The sequence below is a fragment of the Bubalus kerabau genome, chromosome 2, assembly GCF_029407905.1.
Source record: "Bubalus kerabau isolate K-KA32 ecotype Philippines breed swamp buffalo chromosome 2, PCC_UOA_SB_1v2, whole genome shotgun sequence".
Lineage (NCBI taxonomy): Eukaryota > Metazoa > Chordata > Mammalia > Artiodactyla > Bovidae > Bubalus > Bubalus kerabau.
Window position 1 is genome coordinate 203,694,763 of NC_073625.1, and position 26,539 is coordinate 203,721,301.

The 26,539-nt window shown below is 42.5% G+C and overlaps 1 pseudogene; it reads right to left on the reverse strand.

Annotated features, from left to right (window-relative positions):
- Window positions 1-19,307: 19,307 nt before the first annotated feature.
- Window positions 19,308-25,367, reverse strand: LOC129644564 (nuclear receptor subfamily 2 group C member 2-like; annotated as a pseudogene).
- Between the last annotated feature and the right edge of the window lie 1,172 nt (window positions 25,368-26,539).

Sequence of the window (26,539 nt, forward strand, 5' to 3'; positions counted from 1 at the left end):
GAGGCCGTTAAAGGGGTGGGGTTCTGCAGGCCAGAGTACTGGAGTGGGTAGGTCGTTCCCTTCTCCAGGGGTCTTCCCGACCTAGGGATCGGACCCAGGGCTCCCGCATTGCAGGCGGATTCCTTACCTCTGAGCCACCAGGGAAGCTTCAGTTAAAGGGATATGCAAGCAGAAACAGAGAGGAGCTTTTGGAGTAACTGGATTTTGTTAGGGAGGTTGCAGACATCTGAAATATTCAGGTCCAGGTTCTTTATCTTTGCCTCTCAGAAAATGACAGTAGCATCTATTGAGTTACCTGCCCAGAAGCCTGGGAAAATCTTCCTGATTATTTATCATCCCTTAGCTTTTCCATCGGAGAAGGCAATAGCACCCCACTCCAGTACTCCTGCCTGGAAAATCCCATGGACGGAGGAGCCTGGTGGGTTGCAGTCCATGGGGTCCTACGAGTCGGACACGACTGAGCGACTTCACTTTCACTTTTCACTTTCATGCTTTGGAGAAGGAAATGGCAACCCACTCCAGTGTTCTTGCCTGGAGAATCCCAGGGACGGGGGAGCCTGGTGGGCTGCCATCTCTGGGGTTGCACAGAGTCGGACACGACTGAAGCGACTCAGCAGTAGCAGCAGCAGCAGCAGCTTTTCCTTGTCCTGTTGGTCACCCAGTCCTGTCAATTCTTCTAAGTATTTTTCAGGTCCACAGTTAGAGCAAAACCAGAAATGAGTGAAGGGTCTCTGGCACATACCAGCCAAGAATTAAACGATGTTGCTTGTTTCTTCAGCTGTTACTACTAACAAACATTTGTAGCTGGACCCGTCCTTGACAAAGTGGGTTATTCTTTGACTCTATGTAGATTGTACTCTGCACCTGGCCGCCTTCTCCCGCTGTACTCTCTTGTCAGTTCAGTTCAGCCGCTCAGTAGTGTCCGACTCTCTTGTAGCATTCCGTATTTCAGAAAGCAGGTAGTGGGCCTATAACTTTAGGGACACCAGTCGCAGTTGCTGAGTTGCCTGATGCTAACTGTGGCTTTTTGAAACTTTGCAAAAAAAAAAAAAGAAAAAAAGGCAGGGCCTTCATGAGAATATAAAAACCTCTCCCTTGAGAGAGGAGGGCACAATTCTTGAGGCGCTAGCCTTCTGCGTTTCCCTTTTGCCTGGGAAAAATACTGAAGCCACTCTTTTTTGTTTGCTTGAAGCTCTGTCTCTGTATTTCTGTTTGGCTTCGGTGGACAGGGAGCCAAGGTTTTAGCAGCCAAACCCTATTTTCCATCCCCTAATCCAAGCAACTACCTAATTCCTTTCTACAAACTGTGCTGGGACCTGCTCTGACTGCAAACTCCATTCTGTTGTCAGGGTGTTTTCTCCAAAAGGCGGGCTCTGACCTTAAACAGATTTAAACTTTCTTCATGTTAGTGTGACCTTACTACTCACATGTTAATGTCAGTGACTGCTTGGTAGCCAATCAGCTACAAACAAGTAAGTTTAATAATTCTACTACTCTAAAAAAGTGGAAATGTTAGTAACTAATCACACAAAAATGAACTCATTCATTCATGCTTTATGAACTGAGCTGACTACTGAAAGCTAAGTTTCTAACCACTTCTAGTTTGAATACTCCTAATTCACCAGAAGAATTGATGCTTTTGAACTGTGGTGTTGGAGAAGACTCTTGAGAGTCCCTTGGACTGCAAGGAGATCCAGCCAGTCCATCCTAAAGGAGATCAGTCCTGGGTGTTCACTGGAAGGACTGATGTTGAAGCTGAAGCTCCAATACTTTGGCCACCTGATGTGAAGAACTGACTCAGTTGAAGAGACCCTGATGCTGGGAAAGATTGAGGGCAGGAGGAGAAGGGGACAACAGAGGATGAGATGGTTGAATGGCATCACCCACTCAATGGATGTGGGGTTGAGTAGACTCTGGCAGTTGGTGATAGGGAGGCCTGGCGTGCTGCAGTTCATGGGGTCGCAAAGAGTCGGACATGACTGAGCAACTGAACTGAACTGAATTCCCAGTTTGTTTCTTAATGAAATATTCATATCAAGTAGTGCTGTCTGAATTTTCTTTTGAGAATACTTCTGTGTGCAGGTTCTATATCAGTACCTCTGTACCTGGGGCCCCAGGGGGTATTTACAGCGCTGAGAGGCATTTCTGGTTCCTTTGGACAGAGCTTGCTTTGGACATAGAAGAGCAATGGTGTTCTATAAAATATGAATAACTGAGGAGTGTTATTATTTTCTAACTGTTTTCTTGCCACTCTAAAAATGATGTCATAGAAGGAAAATGAAAGATAGGACAACTCATAATTTTCTTTCAGTCCATCTCTATTCATTAGTAAGCTGAAGGTAAGAAACTGTTGGTAGAATGTGCACATATAAAGAAATATAAACAGTTTGGTCAGTCTTGTGTGGCATTTCTGCTGTTTCGGTAAGAATGAAATGCATACACATGTAAGAGCTGTGAAATATGAATTGTGTGATTTTGGTGACTCTGCAAATGCTCTTATGTTTGCATTTAAAACTAGCATTGTACAGTACAATGATGAATGGTAACATTCATGCTGATGCTTGAAATTTTAAATTTTCCTTTACTTAAAATGACATTATATGTCAAATGAAAATACACATTGACAAATTGAGGCAGATACTGTGGAAGAAAGGTAGAATCTTTATATACATGGGCTTCCCTGGTGGCTCAGAGGTTAAAGCGTCTGCCTCCAATGCGGGAGACCAGGGTTCAATCCCTGGGTCAGGAAGATCCCCTGGAGAAGGAAATGGTAACCCACTCCAGTGTTCTTGCCTGGAGAATCCCATGGACGGAGAAGCCTGGTAGGCTACAGTCCACGGGGTCGCAAAGAGTCAGCCACGACTGTATACACACACACACACACACACACACACACACATACAATGAACATAGGGGTTCATATATCTTTTTAAATTAGTGGTTTTTTCCTCAAGAAAGTACCAGAAGTGGAATTGCATGATCATATGGTAGTTCTAGTTTTAATTTTTTAAGCAATCTCCATACTGTTTTCCATAGTGTCTGCACCAATTTACTTTCCCACAAACAGTGTAGGAGGGGATCCCCTTCTTCCACATTCTCACTCACACTTGTTATTTGTTCTCTTTTTGATAAGGGCCGTTCTGACAGGTGCAAGGTGCTATCTCATTGTGGTTTTGATCTATTATTTCCCTGATGATTAGTAGTGTTGATCATCTTGTCACATGTCTGTTGGACATCTGTATGTCTTCTTTGGGAAAATGTCTATTCAGGTCTTCTCCCATTTTTTAATTGGGTTATTATTTTTTTTTAATATTGAGTTGTCTGGGTTCTTTGTATGTTTTGGATATTTACTCCTAATCAGATATATCCTTTGCAAATATCTTCTCCCATTCATTTGTTGTTCAGTCACTAAGTCGTGTCCGACTCTCTGCTACCTCATGGACTGCAGCACTCCAGGATTCCCTGTCCTTCATTGTCTCCTGGAGATTGTTCAGACTCATGTCCATTGAGTTGACGATGCCATCCAACCATCTCATCCTCTGTCGCCCCCTTCTCCTCCTGCCCTCAATCTTTCCCAGCATCAGGGTCTTTTCCAATGAGTCAGCTCTTCACATCAGGTGGCCAAAGTGTGGGAGCTTCAGCACCAGTCCTCCCATTCAGTAGGGTGAATTTTCATCTAGTTTCCTTTGCTGTGCAGAGGTTTTCAGTTTAGTTTTTAGTTTTCAGTTTAGGTTTTCAGATGTAGTCATATTTATTCATTTTTGCTTTACTTTTTCTTGCCTGAAGGAGATCCATTAAAAAAAATCCTACTAAGACTTATGTCAAAGAGTGTACTGCCTATGTTTTCTTCTAGGAGTTTCAGATCTTATATTTTAAGTCTTTAATCCAGTTTCCATTTATTTTTGTATATGGTATGAAAAAGTCCTCTTTGTCTCTTTCTGCAATTTTTGCTTAAAGTTTATTTTGTCTGATGTAAGGATAGCTATCCTAACCTTCATGTGGCTTTCATTTGCATGGAATATCTTTTTCCACCCCTTTAATTTGTCACGTATTCAAATTCCACCTTCTTAAAATATGTTTAATGGAATTATGATTGGCAAGACTTATCTAGAGCTTTCTGATTCTTTTCACTAATGCTAATACACTTTTTTTAGGTTTTTAACATGTCTATGAAATGCTAATTAAGAAAATTTATTGAAGTATAGTTGATTTCTAATGTATTAATTTCTCCTATTCAGCAAAGTAACTTAGTTATACATATACATATATTCTTCTTCATATTCTTCTCCATTATGGTTTGTCACAGGATATTCAATCTAGTTTCCTATGCTATATAGTAGGACCTTGTATATCCATTCTATATATAATAGTTTGTATCTGCTAATCCCAGACTCTCAATCCATCTTTGCCGGGATCTAGCCCCGGCTGATCCAGGGTCTTCGAAGCGGGGATGGCGTTGGCGACCTATTTATTTATTTATTCATCAAAGATATAAAGAGTAATAGAATGAGGATAGCTCAGTAGGAAAATTCAGTGGAGAAAAGAGGCTGAGTAGCTTTGTTTATGTGGGAGACCAATAAAACTTCAAGACAAGAAGCTTGCACCACTTACGCAGGCTGCAGGCGTCCTTCCGTTCTCCCGAAGGAGAGTAGACACTGAGGCCTCCCCGGTCGGATCTTAGAAGCCCAGGCATAATTAGTAAGCATGGCAGGTTCCGCGCTCCAGATGGAGACAGCCAGAGTGAGAGAGAGAGAGACATGGGGAGACCAGTATTTTGAGGAACTGATCCCAATTCTTTATTTTCCAGAGTCTGTTTTTATACACTGAGATGTTATACAAAAGTCACGCGGGGACAGCAGTCCTGACTTTTATTAAAGTCAGGTGCTTCACACAAATGTATACAGAGGTCTTAGGGGTGTTACATCATCTTCTGGCCAGGGGGGCCTGCTGACAATTTATGACCCTCTCCTTGTGACAGCGGTCAGTCAACACTTATTTCTCCAGGGGTGATTATTCTTAAAACAGATGTCACTCAAATAAAGTTACATTCCTATAGGGTGAGGGTGTAGTGGGTTTTAGTTAAGGAAAGAATTTGCTTAGCCTAAGGTCCAACGTGATTAATATCAAAGGTTAATACTTATTTCTTCTATATATTCATTAATGTGTGTAAGGGCAGGGGATGTGGAGACTTAGCAACAAACATTGGCTCAACAAATGAAAAACCCTTCACCAATACAGTTTCTAATCAGCCCACTATACTTATACTAATGGTTTTCTAACTTTTCTAAGGAACCTGTTTTTAGAAGGTTTAAAGCATCTCGTGCCTCTCACGGTTGGGAGGCTGTGAGCAATCACATATGGCCAGACAAGCCTGTCAGGCAGGCTAGAGAAGCTTCAGAGGAGTTTGTAGGTTGAAACACTCCTGTCACGCCCAGGAATTATTATTAACTGGAGCTCTAAGTTAACTCCTTCTCCAAAAGAGGTGGTGGGGGACAGCCCCCCGTAAAGTCAGAGATGTAGGTGAGAGCACAAAGTAGTAAAGTAGGCAGGCTCTGGTTATGGGGGTAGATGCTTGAGGATTTCCAGGGGGACTCCTGAGGCTCGATCCCGCCTTTGTGTATGTCGAGCCTCCTTCCTCATGACCTTTGCCATGGGCGGAGTGCCTCACGCCGGCCCCCAACACATCTTGCCCACTTGGCAACCACAAGTCTGTTCTCCATACCTGTGAGTTTGTTTTTGTTTTGTAGATAGGTTGATTTGTATCATATTTTAGATTCCATATATAAGCAATATCATGATATTTGTTTTTTCTCTGTCTGACTTACTTCACTTAGTTTTATAACCTCTAGGTCCATCCATGTTGTTGTAAATGGCATTATTCCATGCTTTTTGGTGGCTGAGTAATATTCCATTGTATATATGTATCTCATTTTCCTTATCCGTCCGTCTCTTGATGGATATTTGGGCTGCTTCCATGTCTTGGCGTGGAAGTACTATTGTAAATAGTGCTGCTGTGAACATAGGCACACATATGTCTTTTCAGATTAGAATTTTATCCGAGTATATGCCCAGGAGTGGGATTACTGGATCATATGGCAACTCTATTTTTAGTTTTTTGAGGAAACTCCATACTGCTTTCCATAGTGACTGCATCAATTTACATTCCCACCAACAGTGTAAGCAGGTTCCCTTTTCTCCACACCTTCTCCAATTCTGATACTTTAAAAAATCCACAGTAGGAACATACACAGAACAATTTGAGTTCTGCAGTAATTAATCATAATAGAAAGTGGTTATTTCTCTTATCTCTTTTGTAAAGTACATCATTCCTTCAAATATCAGGAATTACTTATTGCTATGGTTTGAATGTTTGTGTTCTCCCCAATTCATAGTTGAAGTCCTAATGCTTGATGTGATGGTATTGGGAAATGGGGGCCTCTGGGAGAAGACAGAGCCCTTATGAGTAGGATTAATGTGCTCACAAAAGAGACCCCACAGAGCTCCCTGGTCCTTGCCACCATGTGAGGACACAGCAAGAAGCCTGTCTATGAACCTGGAAGCTCTCACTAAACGTAGACTCTGCCATGATCCTGGACTTCCCAGCCTCCAGAACTATGAAAAATAAACTTCTGTTGTTTATAAGCCCCCCAAGAATGTAATGTTTCATTATGGCAGTTTGATTGGACTAACACATTTAAGTGAAATAATTTATAGTACACTGATAGTAGTCTACAAATAAAGACGAAAAGGTGCACATAGGGCTGCGGACAGTTAGGTAACAGCTACTTCATAACTAAGCAATCTAACAAATTTATATTATATGGAAATGAATATTGCCAAGTGAGAATTAGAAAATGAATGTTACTGTTGAGAAAAGTAGTAAACACGAGGAAACTGTTAAACACAAAGGCAGAGACTGCTCTTGCCCACCTGATACTCTTTCTCTCTTAATGACTGAACCTCGGTGCTGTTCTGTGCTTAGTAGCTCAGTCGTGTCGGACTCTTTGTGACCCCGTGGACTGTAGCCTGTTAGGCTCCCCTGTCCATGGGGATTTTCCAGGCAAGAATAGTGGAGTGGGCTGCCATGCCCTGCTCCCAACCCAAGGATTGAACCCAGGTCTCCTGCATTGCAGACGGATTCTTTACCATTGAACCACCAGGGAAGCCCGACTGAACTTTTCCATTATTGAAATAACAGTGTGCTCAGCTATAAAGATGGAGAAGGCAATGGCACCCCACTCCAGTACTCTTGCCTGGAAAATTCCATGGACAGAGGAGTCTGGTGGGCTGCAGTCCATGGGGTCGCTAGGAGTCGGACACGACTGAGCGACTTCACTTTCATTTTTCACTTTCATGCATTGGAGAAGGAAATGGCAACCCACTCCAGAATTCTTGCCTGGAGAATCCCAGGGACGGGGAAGCCTGGTGGGCTGCCGTCTATGGGGTTGCACAGAGTCGGACACAACTGAAGCGACTTAGCAGCAGCAGCAGCAGCTATAAAGAGCATTTAAAATCTCCCTGTCACAGAAATACCTAATGTGAGTGGAAGTGCTTATATGGGAAGAAACTATGTAAATTCTGTAACCTATTTTTTTAAACTTCTGTCTTCAGTTCAGTTCAGTTGCTCAGTCATGTCTGACTCTTTTCGACCCCATGAATTGCAGCACACCAGGCCTCCCTGTCCATCACCAACTCCCGGAGTTCACCCAAACTCATGTCCACTGCGGAGAAGGCAATGGCACCCCACTCCATTACTCTTGCCTGGAAAATTCCATGGATGGAGGAGCCTGGTAGGCTGCAGTCCATGGGGTCGCACAGAGTCGGACATGACTGAAGCGACTTAGCAGCAGCAGCAGCAGCAGCATGTCCATTGAGTCGGTGATGCCATCCAGCCATCTCATCCTCTGTCGTCCCCTTCTCCTGCCCCCAATCCCTCCCAGCATCAGAGTCTTTTCCAATGAGTCAACTCTTCGCATGAGGTGGCCAAAGTATTGGAGTTTCAGCTTTAGCATCAGTTCTTCCAAAGAACACCCAGAACTGATCTCCTTTAGAATGGACTGGTTGGATCTCCTTGCAGATCAAGGGACTCTCAAGAGTCTTCTCCAACACCACAGTTCAAAAGCATCAATTCTTTGGTGCTCAGCTTTCTTCACAGTCCAACTTTCACATCCATACATGGCCAAACTTCTATCTTAAGAGAGTCTAAATTTTAAACCAGGTAGAGCAAACAGGGTTTCATCTCTCATGCCACATTTCATCTTGCTGTAATTACTTGTATCAATGTCTGTCTTTTCTAAAATGTGTACACTCTCTGAGGACAGGGGCTGACTATATCTTGTTTTACAGTGGAACTCAGAAGAGGCAGAGAATAAATATTTGTTGCATGAATAAATGAATGAACAAATTAATAAGTGAATGAACATATGAGTGAAGCGATGACTATCTGAATTTTGTGTTGAGAAGGATTCTGAGTTGTTATTTTACTTAGGGGAAATCATGTCAGTACCCGTTTGTTAGGACTGTCATAGGCATGTGTCATTTTCACTAGGGATTTATGTTGTAAACACAAGTCACTAACATTATGCTATTTTATTGCAAAGTTTGATTTTGTGTTATGTGTTGATGTAATAACCATTAAAGGAATAATAAAAACATTAAAGTTGGAATAAAACTGGTTTGTTTAGTTCAATCTCCTTCAAATTGTAGATCTGGGAAATTAAGTGCTTTATTGAAGGTCTCACAGCTGCTTGAAGTGATTTCTTGTATTTTTTTCTCCCACATGTTGCTGCCTCACCTTATTAATCCCTTCACCTCCCTAATTTAACTACCAGTTAGAGTCATATGGCAGTTATTCCCGCACAAGGGAGAGACAGAGAAAACAATGTCAGAGATTATTTTGAAATTACATGCGAAGTCCTGAAACTCTGAAGTTCCAGTTCCTCTCCTTTTCCAGTGCCCACTCACTCCAGTGTTTGTAAACTGAAACTAACAGTAAGCGCACAGCTTCCTGTTGATAAGTTTTTCTTTTCACTTTTTTAACTTTCTGAATCACATACACTCAATTCTGTCCATTTTTTTGAGAAGCATGGTTATTCAACTTTTGTTTCTGTTACACAAAATATTATAGAGTATTTACATTTTGGCTTATCCTTAGAAATTTTAATTTCATTTAATGTTGCTACTTTATAATTTCTTTTGGAAAACGTTTCATCCAATAAATATGATCTTTTTTGCCCTACAAACCGCTAAAAGACTATAGACATGTGGACTGAGAAAAGGTCAGTTTTTTTCTTTCATTATTTCTTTTTCAAATTGAAGTATAGTTGATTGACAATATGTTCATTTCAGGTGTCCAGCAAAGTGATTCAGTTATACATATATATATATTCTTTTAAAAATTCTTTTCCATTGTAGGTTATCACAAAGTAGTAGGTTCTGTTGGTTATATTATATGTATAGTAGTGAGTGTATGTTAACCCCAAACTGCTAATTTATCCCTCCGTTCCCACCCCAAGAAAAGGTTAGTTTTGACTAAGATGGTACCATGTGTCAGAATAAGGGAGGGGCTGACAATGAGAAAGAGGCAAACAGCAAAGCAGGTATGACAACCAGAACATGGTGTTTAGAATAGGCAAGAGATACCCACACACTTGTGAAACCCCACACTATTTTTTTGATTATCTATGGGAGTGCTATTATATGAGCATGGCTAGCTACATGATAAAGTATACTGGCCTCATGTGCAATGTGAAATAACAGGAAAAAATGCTGACATTATTTTCCAGCATTGTGTTTTAAATATTGTTTTGCTCAAAGAGAAATGCAGTGTTCCTTAATAATTTCAGACTTTGGTCATGATTTAGTATAAAGTTATAAAATAAAAATAAAATACAGTTGATTCAGGACACTTGTAGATTATCCTATTAAATTGCCTCAGTGGCAGGACATTAAATAGTATATTATTCCTTTTAAGGTGCTCACATGCTTACTTGCTCAGTCGTGTCTGACTATTTGCAACCCTATGGACTGTAGCCTACCAGACTCTCTGTCCATGGGGTTTTCCAGGCAGACATACTGCAGTGGGTTGCCATTTCCTTTTCCAGAGGATCTTCTAGATCCAGGGATAGAATCCATGTTTCCTGCCCTGCAGGCAGCTTCTTTACCGCTGAGCCACTGGGGAAGCCCGGTAGTATCTTGGGGCATACTAAATCGAATTCCAGCCATAAAGGGTCACAGAACTAGAACTGAATTGGAAGGGTTCTTAGGTAGTACCTGGTCCACAACCTTCACCCGAGGAACTCAGAAGTAGGCAAGTAAGTGTGGCCCCAAACCTACGAAACTGATTCGAGGGCTAAATATTTAACAGCAATTCTCGTTTTGAACTCTCAAGTTTTTCTTACAATGCCATTTGAGTTATGTAACAACTGTTACCTGTAAAAACCATTTTTTTCTTCCCTCTAGAGATTTAGGAATTCAGTTCTTGGCCAAGGTGTATTAGAGCCTTCTTTTAAATTCTAAAGTTGACTCTCAAGGCCCTGTGTTAATCCCTTGTGTGCACAACTTGTGTTTTCACAGGTGTAATCTGTTTCCCACCGCCAAAGTTTGAGAACAGTAATGTTCTAGAAACTTGGGTTTGAGCCTGGATTTGATCCCTGGGTTGGGAAGAGCCCCCCTGAGAAGGGAATGGCCCACTCCAGTATTCTTGCCCAGAGAATTCCAGGGACAGAGGAGCCTGGCGGGTTGCAGAGTGGGACAGACTGAGCGACCAACACTTTCCATTTTCACAGTAATTAGAGGCCCTGAAATTGGCTCCATCTCCTCTAAGCGCTTCTTATGCACCCTCCCTAGCCTCTGGCTCTTCCTCGTCGTTCTCACACCCCAATCCTCCCAACAAGTCCGTTTGTCGGAATCCTAGGACGAGTGTGAAGGTGGATGAGGACGCTGAGGTTATGACGCCAAGACGCCTGCCTTTGCACGGACCCCTGGGTCTGGGAGATTTGTTCTTCTCTTTATCTCACAGAAACAGCAAAGTCGTCTCCGGCAACCTCTGCAGGCCCTTCCCGTTCCGCTCTGTGATAGTCACGTGACCGCGAGAGCCAGGGCATCAAAAGCGGAAGCCGGCCTCAAGGCAGGACCGGTGTCCAGCCCTGTAATCGCAGCTGCGGGTGTGTGCCCTTTGACAGTGGTTGGCAAACCCTGTCAGATTGAAAGAATGGACCTGTGCCCAGAGGGAAGGTAAATTTTGTCTAACCTAAGAGATTGACTGAGACTGTCGGATACTGAAACTCTTTCACTGGGGAACTTGGTAAAAACAGGCGCGGACCTTACTGTGCCTGCGCTACTCGCCTTCTTTCTCGTGTTTATTAGCTCTCTGAGTAGTTTTGATATTCATCAGATTCTTTGTTGTTGTTTAGTGGCTAAGTTGAGTCCAAATCTTTGTGACCCCATGAAGTGAAGCCTGCCAGGTTCCTCTGTCCGTGAGATTGCCCAGGCAAAAATACTGGAGTGGGTTGCCGCTTCTTTCAGGGGATCTTCCCCACCCAGGGATGGAATTCTGCAGGCGTCTTGAATTGCAGGCGAATTCTTTTACCGCTGAGCCACCAGGGAAACAAATGCACATAAATCACCCATGGATCTTGTTGAAATGCAGCTTCTGGCTCAGTGTATTTGAGGTTAGGCCCCAGATTCTGTGTTTTTAACAAGTTCCCATATGTTGCTTATTTGTCGGTGATCTACGCAGGGCACACTTTGAGGAGCAAAACTCTAAGACACTGATTGGCATTGGGGTCACCTGGGGATAGTGAAAATTACCTTCTAGGGCCATCCCCACATATCTTGATTAGGTGAGTAGAGAGATGCAGTGATGCTAAGACACTAGGCATTTTAAAAGCTTCCAAGTGATTCAGCCAAATCTGAGAACCACTGAGATAAGCCACCGATTCTAGGGCACCTGGTGTCTTTGGCTGCTCACCTTCTTGACCACTTGGGTTCTAAAGCCTTTTTGGAGAGTGACCTACCTTCCCGCCTCCACCTGGAAACAGGTTTACTCCATTTGAAAGTAGATTAGAGGCATGGTTCTCCTACCACTTAAATTCCACTCCTGGGCATATACCCAGAAAAAACTATAATTAGAAAAGATACCTCATGTACATCAATGTTCATAGCAACACTATTTACAATAGCCAAGACATGGAAGAAACCTAAGTGTCCATCAACAGAGGATTGGATAAACAAGATGTGGTACATATATACAATGAAATATTACTCAGTCATAAAAAGAATGAAAATTTGCAGCAACATGGATGAACCTAGAGATGATCGTACTAAGTCAGGCAGAGAAAGGCAAACACCATAGGATATCCCTTATATGTGGAATCTAAAATACAAATACAGGTGCCTGAGAGCTGATTGGTTAAAATGCCAGAGTAGAAGGGCGCATGCTCATCTCTTCCTGAGAAAGCACCCAAATCCCAACTAGCTGTTGAACAGCTATGGACAGGAGGATGCTGGGATGCCTCCCCTCCAGAGGCAAAGGAGAAGCTGCAACCAGATGGTAGGAGGGGCACACTCATAATAAGGTTAAATCCCATACCCGACAAGTGGGCGGTCCACAAAGTAAGGAACAATAATATTAAAGAAGTTCTTCCACTGTTGTGAAGGTTCTGAGACCCACGTCAGGTTTTCCAGCCTGGGGATACAGGCAAAGGGACTAGGAGCCCCCAGGAAATCTGATGTTGAAGGCCAGTGGGGTTGGATTACAGGACTGGGGGAAATGAGACTCCGATCTTAGAGGGTACACACAAAATCTTGGGCTCCCTAGGACCCAGGGGGAAAGGAGACTGAACCCAACATACCTGCTAGTGTTGGAGCCTCTCCTGAAGAGGCGTGGGTTGGCAGTGGTTTGCCACAGGGATGTAGATACTGGCAGCTGCAGTCCTGGGAGTTGCCCACTGGTGGGAACCCTACGGGAGGATGCCATTAGCCCTACCATAGGGCCTGTAGACTCCAGGGCAGGGTCACCTCAGGTCAAACCACCAAGATAGGATGCAAAGGAATTTATTTACAAAGCAGAAATAGGCCCACAGAGGAAGAGAACAGACGTGTGGTTTCGAAGGGGAAGGGGTGGTGGGGAAGGGTTGGATTGGGAGTTTGGGGTTAGCAGATGCAAACTGTTATATGTGTGCTGTGCTAAGTCACTCAGTCATGTCTGACTGTTTGCAGCCCTATGGACTGTAGCTGCCAGGCTTCTCTGGCCATGGGATTCTCTAGGCAAGAGTACTGGAGTGGGTTTCCACACCCTCATCCAGGGGATCTTCCAAATCCAGGTAACAAACTTATGTCTCTTATGTCTCCTGCATTGGCAAGAAGGTTCTTTACCACTAGCACCATCTGCTGCTGCCGCTGCTAAGTCACTTCAGTTGTGTCCGACTCTGTGCGACCCCATAGACGGCAGTCCACCAGGCTCCCCCATCCCGGGGATTCTCTAGGCAAGAACACTGGAGTGGGTCTAGCACCATCTGAGAAGCCCTCAACTATTTTATATAGAAAATGCATCAACAACAAGGCCCTACTGTATAGCACAGGAAACTATGTTCAGTTTCCTGTGATAAATCTTAATGGAAAAGGATATGAAAAAGGATGTGTATATATATAACGTATAGCTGAGTCACTTTGCTGTACAGCAGAAATTAACACAACATTGTAAATCAAAAGTGAAAGTCGGTCAGTTGTGTCCAACTCTTTGCAACCCCATGAACTGTAGCCCACCTGACTCCTCTGTCTCTGGTGTTCTCCAGACGAGAATAGTGGAGTGGGTTGCCATTCTCTTCTCCATGGGATCTTCCCAACCCAGGGATTGAACACAGGTCTCCCACATTGCAGGCAGATTCTTGACCATCTGAGCCACCAAGTAGAGCAGAAATTAACACAACATTGTAAATCAGCTGTACTTCAATAAAATTTTAAAAAACCTTATGTATTTTCTAGGAAAAAAATGACCTCTTACATGCTTTAGCACAATGATCAAAGTCAAAAAATTTTACACTGATACAATACTGTTACCTAACCTACAGCCTGTATGCAAATTTCATCAATTATTGCATTAACATTTTTTATAGATACAGATTTTCTCCAGTTCATAATTTAGCTAGAAGTACTGTTAGTTTGTTCCTCAAGATTCAGTTTGATTTTAATTCCTTTGCTATTTTAAAGCCAGAGCAAGATGGCTGTCATTACTTCCCAAAGTGACAAAAGACAAAGTTAATAGGGTTTTTTGCCTTTTAAAATATAGCTTTATCTGTGTTATTTTGCCCACTTGCTGTCAAGGCCTTCACACATTAAAGAGGCCACAAAGTTTCTTTCACTTCTGTTCCAGCCTACATTTCCTCCTGTAATGACTGTGTTTGCACACAGGACTCTTCAGTTGGAACCAAAATAGGTGGGTCTCACCTGCTCGCTTCTCAAATAGCACGTCCACTGGATGCCTAAAGACGATCCGTAAATGGGGATATTGCTAAACTGCACCTCATCAAAATAAAAGACTCCGGCCCGTGAAAGATCCTGTTAAAAGGATTTTAAAAAGCTACTGACTGGGAGAAATAAGCTTACAAAGCACTCATGACTGACTGAATAATGGCTACTTAAAAATATCAAGTCCTGATGCCTGGAACTTGTAAATGTTATTTTATTTGGAAAAAGGGTCATTGTTGATGTAATTAAACTAAGGCTTTTGAGATAAGGAGATTATTTAGGTTATCCAGGTGGGCCCTAAATGCTAACACAATTTTCCTTGTAAGAAAAAGGCTGAGGGAAATTGGACAAATACATACAGAGAAGAGATGCCAGCATGAAGACGGAGGCAGAGACTGCAGTGATGCAGCCACCAGGGAAACACACAGAAGAGAGCAGGTGAGGACAGAGCAGAGAGAGCAGGGGCCGCAAGCGCGGGCATGCCCACAGCCACCAGGAGCTGGAGGAGGCAGAAGATGGCCTTTCTCCAGAGGCTGAGCAGGCCTGCTGACAGAGTCCCTTTGAGCTTCATGTCTCCAGAACTGCCAGGGAGTACATTTCCATTGTTTTAAGACACACTGTTGGTGGTGATTTGCTCCAGCAGCCTTGGGAAGCTAATACAACATCTATCCAACAAAGGAGTAGTGTTTTGTTTTTTAATTTTTAAAATTTTCATTGGCTTGTAGTTGATTAACAATGCTGTGTTTCAGGTGTGTAACAAAGTGAATCAGTTATATGTATATCCCCTCTTTTTCACATTCTTTTCCTATATAGGTTACTGCAGAATATTGAGTAGAGTTCCTGTGCTGTACAGTAGAAGGACTAGTATTTTAAACAACGAAAGAGCATCGCAAACTCAACAGTAAAATGCAGTCTGATTAGAATGAGCAAAAACATATACAGATATTTCACTGACAAGGATAAACAGGTGGCAGAGAAGCACAGAAAAGGGTGTTGAACAAGACTATCCATCAAGGAAATGCATATTGAAACAAAAAAATGGTACAAATGTATTTAAAAATAGAGTCACAGATATAGGAAACAAATTTATGGTTATTGGGAGGAAAGGGGGAGGGATAAATTGGGAGTTTGGGATTCGCATGAACACACTGCTATGTGTAGTAGTACATGTACTGCATGTGCTATTGATGCATGTAACAACTTGGATGAATCGCCAAGAAATTATGTTGAGTGAAAAAAGTTAATCCCAAAAGGTTACCTCGTATATGATCTTAACTTTCAGTTCAGTTCAGTCGTGTCCGACTCTTTGCAACCCCATGAATCACAGCACGCCAGGCCTCCCTGTCCATCACCAACTCCCGGAGTTCACTCAGACTCACGTCCATCGAGTCAGTGATGCCATCCAGCCATCTCATCCTCTGTCGTCCCCTTCTCCTCCTGCCCCCAATCCCTCCCAGCATCAGAGTCTTTTCCAATGAGTCAACTCTTCGCATGAGGTGGCCAAAGTACTGGAGTTTCAGCTTTAGCATCATTCTTAGGTAACATTTTTTAAATAGCAGAATTTTGAAATAGAAGGCAAAGTAGTGATTGCCACTAAATAGAAAAGAGGATTGGGAGGGGTGGGAAGCAGGTGGGTGTGATTATAAAGGCACAACATGAAGGGTCCTCATGATTTACCTTTTTTTATTTCTTAAAAAATAAATAACAATTGTATTAAGTTATAATTCACATACCATAAATTCGCCCATTTACAATGTATACAGATCAGTGTTTTTTAAGATATTCACAAATATTTGCAATGATTCTCACAATCAATTTTAGAACATTTTTGTCATTCTGAAAATAAGCCCTGATAACTACTAAAAGTCATTCCCTACTTTCCAGCCACCCTGCCCGTAGTCATAGGCAAACACTAATAGATTTTCTGTCTCTCTATATTAGGAAACTAGGATCCCACAGGTGCAGGGCAACTAAACCTGTGCACTCTGGTGCCTGGGCGGCAACTCCTGAGCCTGTGTGCCACACTAGAGAATTTGTGTGCAACAGTGAAAGGTTACACGTGATGCAACGAAGACCTTGTGTGCCACAACTAAGACCCAACACAACAAAATAAAGACAAGTCGTAAGCATGTGAGGTGGCAAGAATATGCAGAAGAACTGTACAAAAAAGATCTTCACGACCCAGATAACCACGATGGTGTGATCACTCACCTAGAGCCAGACATCCTGGAATGAGAAGTCAAGTGGGCCTTAGGAAGCTTCTCTACCAACAAAGCTAGTGGAGGTGATAGAATTCCAGTTGAGCTATTTCAAATCCTAAAAGATAATGCTGTGAAAGTGCTGCGTTCAATATGCCAACAAATTTGGAAAACTCAGCAGTGGCCACAGGACTAGAAAAGGTCAGTTTTCATTCCAATCCCAAAGAAAGGCAATGCCAAAGAATGCTCAAACTACCACACAATTGCACTCATCTCACGCTAGCAAAGTAATACTCAAAATTCTCCAAGCCAGGGTTCAACAGTACTTGAACCATGAAATTCCAGATGTTCAAGCTGGATTGAGAAAAGGCAGAAGAACCAGAGATCAAATTGTCAACATCTGCTCAATCATTAAAAAGCTACAGAATTCCAGAAAAGCATCTACTTCTGCTTTATTGATTATGCCAAAGCCTTTGTGTAGATCACAACAAATTGTGGGAAATTCTTCAAGAGGTGGGAATGCCAGACCATCTTACCTGCCTCCTGAGAAATGTGTATGCAGGTCAAGAAGCAACAGTTAGAACCAGACATGGAACAACAGACTGGTTCCAAATCGGGAAAGGAGTACGTCAAGGCTGTATACTGTCACCTTGCTTATTTAACTTACATGCAGAGTACATCATGCGAAGTGCTGGGCTGGATGAAGCACAAGCTGGAATCAAGATTGCCCAGGCTCCAACCTCAGATATGCAGATGACACCACCCTATGGCAGAAAGTGAGGAGAAACTAAAGCCTGTTGATGAAAGTGAAAGAGGAGAGTGAAAAAGCTGGTTTAAAACTCAACACTCAAAAAACGAGGATCATGGCATCCAGTCCCATCACTTCATAGCAAATAGATGGGGAAACAATGGAAACAGTGACAGACTTTATTTTCTTGGGCTCCAAATGCACTGCAGATGGTGACTGCAGACATGAAATTAAAAGATGCTCGCTCCTTAGAAGAAAAGCTATGACCAACCTAGACAGCATATTAAAAAGCAGAGACATGACTTTGCCGACAAAGGTCCGTCTAGGCAAAGCTATGGTTTTTCCAGTAGTCATGAATGGATGGGAGAGTTGGACTACAAAGAAAGCTCTGTACCGAAGAATTGATACTTTTGAACTGTGGTGTTGGAGAAGACTCTTTAGAGTCCCTTGGACTGCAAGGGGATTCAACCAATCCATTCTAAAGGAACTCAGTCTTGAATATTCATTGGAAGGACTGATACTGAAACTCCAATACTTTGGCCACCTGATGCGAAGAACAGATTCACTGGAAAAGACCCTGATGGTGGGAAAGATTGAAGGCAGGAGGAGAAGGGGACAACAGAGGATGAGATGGTTGAATGGCATCACTGACTCAATAGACAAGAGTTTGAGCAAACTCCCGGAGTTGGTGATGGACAGGGAAGCCTTGTGTGCTGCAGTCCATGGGGTCACAAAGATTCCGACATGATTGAGTGACTGAACTGAAGCATGCAAGAGTTTTAATGTAATTTTATGTATTTTCTTTATTTCAACTTGTAGTATTGATTTTTATTTCCACTAAATACTTAATCATAATGGCAAGGGTAAGTGAAAATTTGGAAAGTAGGAATAATTTTAGGGGCAGTACTTTAAAAAATGTATCTACATGTTTGAATACAGTCTAATTAACATATAATAAGTAAAAGCATAGGTTATCTACTTGAAATTTTAAAATCAGATCGTGTCTAAACAATTTATTTTTGCTAAAGAACAGCTATTCTTAATAGGCAATAACTGCTTAAATATAATGAGAAAACCATCACAAACTATTAATGCAAATTACAATAAGTATGAGGCAAAAGGGCTTATAATCCTTTGGCTTTATTCTTCTTTGGAAGAGGTCAGGAGAATATTGGCTTGAATTCTGTCATCCTTATCTACTTACTTTACTGCGTTCTTACACTATACATAAAACTTCTTAGGTGATAAGTTGAGCATTCAATGAAATGTTAATGGCAAATTATTTGCAAATATCTATCTTAAGGTGTTTAAAAAATGAATTGGAATTTACCATGGAATATAATTTGGGCTTCACTGGTGCTTCAATGGTAAAGAAGACACAGGTTCTATCCCTGGGTCAGGAAGATTCCCGGGAGAAGGAAATGGCAACCCACTCCAGTATTCTTGGCTGGGAAATCCCATGGACAGAGGAGCCTGGTGGGCTACAGTCCGTGGGGTCCCAAAAGAGTCAGACACAACTTAGCAACTAAACAGCAATAACAACAAATAAGGCTTCTTTGTTTTTCAAGAGACTTATCTTGAAAGTTTTCTTTAATACTAGTCTCTGACATTATAAAATTTTTGTTTTTTGTGCTTTGACAATTTCTAAATACAAACTGAGTTAAAAGATTGTTCCAAAAATCTGCTGCTTCATCAGAAGGCATTAGAACATTTCTTACAGCAGGAAAGAATCCTGTTAGTCTTTTAGTTGCTAATATATGAATCATAACAGGTAAGAAAAAACCAGGTGGAAAATGACTAACATACTGGAAATATTTGCATGTGCAAAAATACCACTACTTCATTTTCTCTGTATCTGAGTGGCCCTGGAAGGATCCCTGTGCTTCTCATCCTCAGCAGGTGTGTGGTGTGCTCTGTAGATTGACATCAGTGATCCGGCTGTTATGCTCGGCCATCTGCTTGAGGATCTAGGGGATTATGCTGTCTATGGAAGCATTGCCCATGTGACCAGTAAAAAGCGTTCTTTGGTTATCTTAGTGCTCATCAGCCTGAGTGCCCGCAGGCGGTTTGAGGATCTGGGCCAGTCAGTAGGTGTCTTCCAAGTAGGTTTTTTGAACACAATCCTCCAACTCCATCTACGCTTTTCTTCTAATCTTAAAATCTGGCTTGTGCTGGCCAAATCTGGATTAGTTCAGTCACTCAGTCGTATCTGACTCTTTGTAACCCCTTGGACTGCAGCACACCAGGCCTCCCTGTCCATCACCAACTCCCGGAGCCAACTCAAACTCATGTCCGTTGCGTCAGTGATGCCATCCAACCATCTCATCCTCTGTTGTCCCCTTCTCCTCCCACCTTCAATCTTCCCAGCATCAGGGGCTTTTCCTTTGAGTCAGTTCTTTCCATCAGGTGGCCAAAGTATTGGAGCTTCAGCATCAGTTCTTTCAGTGAATATTCAGGACTGATTTCCTTTAGGATTGACTGGTTTGATCTCCTTGCAGTCCAAGGGACTCTCTCCAAAGAGTTTTCTCCAACATCACAATTTAAAAGCATCAATTCAGTGCTCAGCTTTAATTATAGTCAGACTCTCACATCCATACATGACTACTGGGAAAACAATAGCTTTGACTAGACGGACCTTTGTTGATAAAGCAATGTCTCTGATTTTTAATATGCTGTCTGGGTTGGTTATAGCTTTTCTTCCAAGGAGCAAGCATCTTTTAATTTCATGTCTGCAGTTACTATCTGCAGTGCGTTTGGAGCCCAAGAAAATAAAGTCTGTCACTGTTTCCATTGTTTCCCCATCTATTTGCCATGGAGTGATGGGACAGGATGCCATGATCTTAGTTTTTGAATGCTGGATTCAAAAACCTGGATGCTGGGGACTAAAGAGAGCTATAGCTTTAAGATACGCATACTCATAGCTGTCTATACCCAGCTTTGCTCTTCTGTTACACGGCTCCTGAAACTTCCAGGTGTGCTCCATGACTGACTTTATCCACTTGCCAGAAGGTTTGTCTTCATGGATATTGTCCTGCAGCTGATTGACTCTGGCCACAGGGTAGTGGGAGGCTTGTGTTCTGGGCCAGGCCAAGGTTGGAGAGCTCATTTGAGCAGGCTTGCATCAGGCTGGTTCGGCAATCCTGCCCAAGTGCCTGAAGGGTTAGGCTTAACCTGGCTCAGTGCATGGAGAGGAAACACAGGCAGAAGGAGCCTTGAGAGGCAGTGCACGTTGAGGCGCTCTGGAATCGGGCTGGCCACAGGATGTGAATGCTGAAAAGAAGGAGGGCTTGGGCCCCAGTGATAAGTGTGGACTGGTCTCTAATGATGACATAGATGTTCCCGCCTCTGCTGGTGTCTGTCTCACCTGCCAGGCTTGGAGGTGAGGAGCTGTCTGAGGTTTTCAGTGTTTCAGCTAAAGTATCACATGCCAGAGTAATCTCACTTGCCGATTGATGCTCCTGGGGTATTTCTGAAGCATTACCACTGATAAGGGATTCACTTCACTTGACAAAGGAGGTTACTTCATTTGCCAGTGTGCTCAGATCTGGCTTGTTTCAGCCTTGGACTCCACGGTTAGGAGAAGGGTACCAGCCTCGTGTATGAAGAGTCGCACCCAGTTCACAAGCATCCTGGATCAAGACCTGTTTGTCTTGTTCCCCTTTATCTGCCTTGAGTGTGGGAGTGGCTATCAGAGGATTTCTCAGATCCTTCTGGATAAAGGTTTTTCTCGGTTGCAGCAGCACAATTGCTTGGTTTCTCCCTTTGCACGTCAAAGTGCTTCTGTTCACCAGTCCCAAACTCTTAATTTATCCCTCCCACTTCGGTCACCATAAGTTTGTCTGTGAGTCTGGGAATGTTGATCTTATACATCTACAGAGCAGCGTTCATGGAGGACACTTGTGGTTCATTCCCTGTATGTGGGCAAAGTGTAACTTCTTGCACATGGCTTTCTTCTTCAGATTCTAAGTGTAGAACAGATTACTCAGCAAGGTCTTGTACACAGTAGATCTGTGAGAGTTTAGGGGCACTTTGTTGATAGATATTTCATTAAATGGCTGTCAGTGTCTGAGGGCTATTGCTGTGGGGAGACATGCCACAGTGGTATTCAAGAACCTTATTTCAGGGACTTCCCTGGTGGCCCAGTGGTTAGGAACCTGCCTGCCAGTGCAGGGGGCATGGGTTCAATCCCTGGTCTGGGAAGATACCACGTGCCACAGAACAGCCAAGCCCATGCGCCATTGCTGTTGAGCCTGTGCTTCAGAGCCCGGGAGCCGCAACTGCTGAGCCCTCACGCTGCACCTCCTGAAGCCTCAGCTCCACCTTCTGAAGCCTGAGCACCACACCAAGAGTGGCCCCTGCTCGCTGCATCATAACTAGAGAAAAGCCATGCACAGCCTTGTTAAATTTATTTGTTAAGTAAGCTCACATGCTAGTAAAGTAATGCTCAAAATGCTCCAAGCCAGGCTTCAGTAATATGTGAACCATGAACTTCCAGATGTTCAAGCTGGTTTTAGAAAAGGCAGACGAACCAGAGATCAAATTGCCAACATCTGCTGGATCATCGAAAAAGCATGAGAGTTCCAGAAAAACATCTATTTCTGCTTTATTGACTATGCCAAAGCCTTTGATTGTGTGGATCACAATAAACTGTGGAAAATTCTGAAAGAGATGGGAATACCAGACCACCTTCCCTGCCTCTTGAGAAATCTGTATGCAGGTCAGGAAGCAACAGTTAGAACCGGGCATGGAACTACAGACTGGTTCCATATAGGAAAAGGAGTACGTCAAGGTTGTATATCGTCCCCCTGCTTATATAACTTATATGCAGAGTGCATCATGGGAAACGCTGGGCTGGAAGAAGCACAAGCTGGAATCAAGATTGCCGGGAGAAATATCAATAACCTCAGATATGCAGATGACACCACCCTTATGGCAGAAAGTGAAGAGGAACTAAAAAGCCTCTTGATGAAGGTGAAAGTGGAGAGTGAAAAAGTTGGCTTAAAGCTCAACATTCAGAAAACGAAGATCATGGCATCTGGTCCCATCACTTCATGGGAAATAGATGGGGAAACAGTGTCAGACTTTATTTTTCTGGGCTCCAAAATCACTGCAGATGGTGACTGCAGCCATGAAATTAAAAGATGCTTACTCCTTGGAAGGAAAGTTATGACCAACCTAGACAGCATATTCAAAAGCAGAGGTATTACTTTGCCAACAAAGGTCTTTCTAGTCAAGGCTACGGTTTTTCCAGTGGTCATGTATGGATGTGAGAGTTGGACTGTGAAGAAAGCTGAGCGCCAAAGAATTGATGCTTTTGAAGTGTGGTGTTGGAGAAGACTCTTGAGAGTCCCTTGGACTGCAAGGAGATCCAACCAGTCCATTCTAAAGGAGATCAGCCCTGAGTGTTCTTTGGAAGGAATGATGCTAAAGCTGAAATTCCAGTACTTTGGCCACCTCATGCGAAGAGTTGACTCACTGGAAAAGACTCTGATGCTGGGAGGGATTGGCGGCAGGAGGAGAAGGGGACGACAAAGGATGAGATGGCTGGATGGCATCACTGACTCGATGGACGTGAGTTTGAGTGAACTCCAGGAGTTGGTACTGGACAGGGAGGCCTGGCGTGCTTCGATTCATGGGGTCGCAAAGAGTCGGACACAACTGAGTGACTGTTCTGAATCTGAATTAAAAAGAACCTTATTTCAAAATTACACAAGCCCTTCCTGTAGCTTGATAGGCTGGTGTATCAGATCAGATCAGATCAGTCGCTCAGTCGTGTCCGACTCTTTGTGACCCCATGAATCACAGCACGCCAGGCCTCCCTGTCCATCATCAACTCCCGGAGTTCACCCAGACTCATGTCCATCGAGTCAGTGATGCCATCCAGCCATCTCATCCTCTGTCGTCCCCTTCTCCTCTTGCCCCCAGTCCCTCCCAGCATCAGAGTCTTTTCCAATGAGTCAACTCTTCGCATGAGGTGGCCAAAGTACTGGAGTTTCAGCTTCAGCATCATTCCTTCCAAAGAAATCCCAGGGCTGATCTCCTTCAGAATGGACTGGTTGGATCTCCTTGCAGTCCAAGGGACTCTCAAGAGTCTGCTCCAACACCACAGTTCAAAAGCATCAATTCTTCGGTGCTCAGCCTTCTTCACAGTCCAACTCTCACATCCATACATGACCACAGGAAAAACCATAGCCTTGACTAGACGAACCTTTGTTGGCAAAGTAATGTCTCTGCTTTTGAATATGCATAATCTTTGTTGATATGCATTTTGTGGTCTGTTTATATAATTAAAGCAATTAGGTATTCCTCATGTGCTTTTCTGAAATCAACACACAGTCCCCTGACACCTCTAAATTTTGGGGATGGCAGGCTCTCCTTTTCATCAGTCAGTCAGGATTGGTCAGAAGTGCTGAAATACGGAGACAGTGGAGGATTATTCTGTGACATTGACTCAGCTGTATCATTTTACTCTTCTTTGTGGATCTGAAAGTGGAGGGCATTCAGGGGAAGTCTCGGGAAGAGTACCTTTTTGCAGTTAAAATTAATGACCACTTTCTCCTACATAATATTACAAATCTTGATTACTCTGAGGATGTCAGTCTGTTTTGAGAATAACAGGGAAGAGAGAAACAGGAATGTGGAAAATGATTAGAACCCAACTTTAAGAGTCTTAGAGGAAATCAATTCTATTTTATATCATAAGAAAATATAAACATCTTAATGTAAATCTTGCAATCAGTTGGAAATAAGATATTAAATGTATTTGGTAAATTGCTTATGATTCATTCTCAAATGTTAAATGTTACCCTATCAAAGTTACCTTTAAGTGACTAAATCTAATGTTTTAAAAGAGGGGTTGGTTTTATAATACAATTTGGAAACTCAACTTTTTATGAATAGAAAGTTCACTGAAGATTTTCCTCTGCAATAGTTTCATAAAGAGGATAGGACAAATATCTATAACTTTTAATATTCTAATGTTGAAAAGGTTATTCAGTTCAGTTCAGTCACTCAGTCATGTCTGACTCTTCGCGACCCCATGAATCACAACACGCCAGGCCTCCCTGTCCATCACCAACTCCCGGAGTTCACCCAGACTCACGTCCATTGAGTCAGTGATGCCATCCAGCCATCTCATCCTCTGTCGTCCCCTTCTCCTCCTGCCGCCAATCCCTCCCAGCATCAGAGTCTTTTCCAGTGAGTCAACTCTTCGCATGAGGTGGCCAAAGTACTGGAGTTTTCAGCTTCAGCATCATTCCTTCCAAAGAAATCCCAGGGTTGATCTCCTTCAGAATGGACTGGTTGGATCTCCTTGCAGTCCAAGGGACTCTCAAGAGTCTTCCAACACCACAGCTCAAAAGCATCAATTCTTCGGTGCTCAGCCTTCTTCACAGTCCAACTCTCACTTCCATATATGACCACAGGAAAAACCATAGCCTTGACTAGACGAACCTTGGTTGGCAAAGTAACGTCTCTGCTTTTGAATATGCTATCTAGGTTGGACATAACTTTTCTTCCAAGGAGTAAGCATCTTTTAATTTCATGGCTGCAGTCACCATCTGCAGTGATTTTAGAGCCCCAAAAAATAAAGTCTGACACTGTTTCCACTGTTTCCCCATCTATTTCCCATGAAGTGATGGGACCAGATGCCATGATCTTCATTTTCTGAATGTTGAGCTTTAAGCCAACTTTTTCACTCTCCACTTTCACCTTCATCAAGAGGCTTTTTAGTTCCTCTTCACTTTCTGCCATAAGGGTGGTGTCATCTGCATATCTGAGGTTATTGATATTTCTCCCGGCAATCTTGATTCCAGCTTGTGCTTCTTCCAGCCCAGTGTTTCTCATGATGCACTCTGCATATAAGTTAAATAAGCAGGGTGACAATATACAGCCTTGACGTACTCCTTTTCCTATTTGGAACCAGTCTGTTGTTTCATGTCCAGTTCTAACTGTTGCTTCCTGACCTGCATACAAATTTCTCAAGAGGCAGATCAGGTGGTCTGGTATTCCCATTTCTTCCAGAATTTTCCACAGTTTATTGTGATCCACACAGTCAAAGGCTTTGGCATAGTCAATAAAGCAGAAATAGATGTTTTTCTGGAACTCTCTTGCTTTTTCCATGATCCATCGGATGTTGGCAATTTGATCTCTGGTTCGTCTGCCTTTTCTAAAACCAGCTTGAACATCAGGAAGTTCACGGTTCACATATTCAATACATTGTTTTGTACTAATAATAACTGGAATGCTTTAAACTAGTTTCTATTTTTTGTGTCATGTTTTCAAGGAATTTTTGTTCTGTTTATATTGTTAACCTTTTTTTGAAAGAATTTCAGATTTACAGAAAAGTTGCAAAAGTAGTGCAAAGATCCACTGGGCTCTATATAGCCTTCAGTCAGATTTTCCAGTTGTTAACAATGTCCATATTTGCATTCTTTTTCTCTCTCTCTCTATACACACAAATACATATACATACATTGACTGTGGATTTTATTTTTTTCCTGAACTTACTTGAAAATAAGTTGCATACATGATGCCCTGTAGCCTTTCATATTCAGAGTGTATTTACAAGGCAAAAATCAAAATTAAGAAATTGACATTCATCTAACTTGATCATCTAATCCATAGATTCTGCTCAGAATTTGCCTATTTTCTCCAAACTTTCCATTATGAGTTCAAGATCTAACTCTGGACCGTGCAGCATTTAGTTATCACTCCAGCTTGGAGCAGCCCCTAAATCTTTGTCTTTCATGACTGTGATGGTTTTGAAGAGTAAATGCACATTGTAGAATCTCTTCATTTATGCATTATGAGCAACAATTGTCTTATCTGTTTAAATGTCTATTTTTGTATATGTTACATAAAATAGATAATTTGTTGGTAGTGTAACACGTGCATGATTTATAAACAAAAGGAGCTACATGCTTAAACATTTTTCCATATAATTCATTCATTCCTTCATTTCTTTATTTTTGGCCACACCCACATCACGCAGGATCTTAGTTCCCTGACCAGGGATCAAATCCACATCCCCTGCATTGGTAGCACAGAGTCTTAACCACTGGACTACCAGGAAAGACCCTTTTTTAACTGATGGTGATACATGGAGATAAAGACTTAGAAGCTG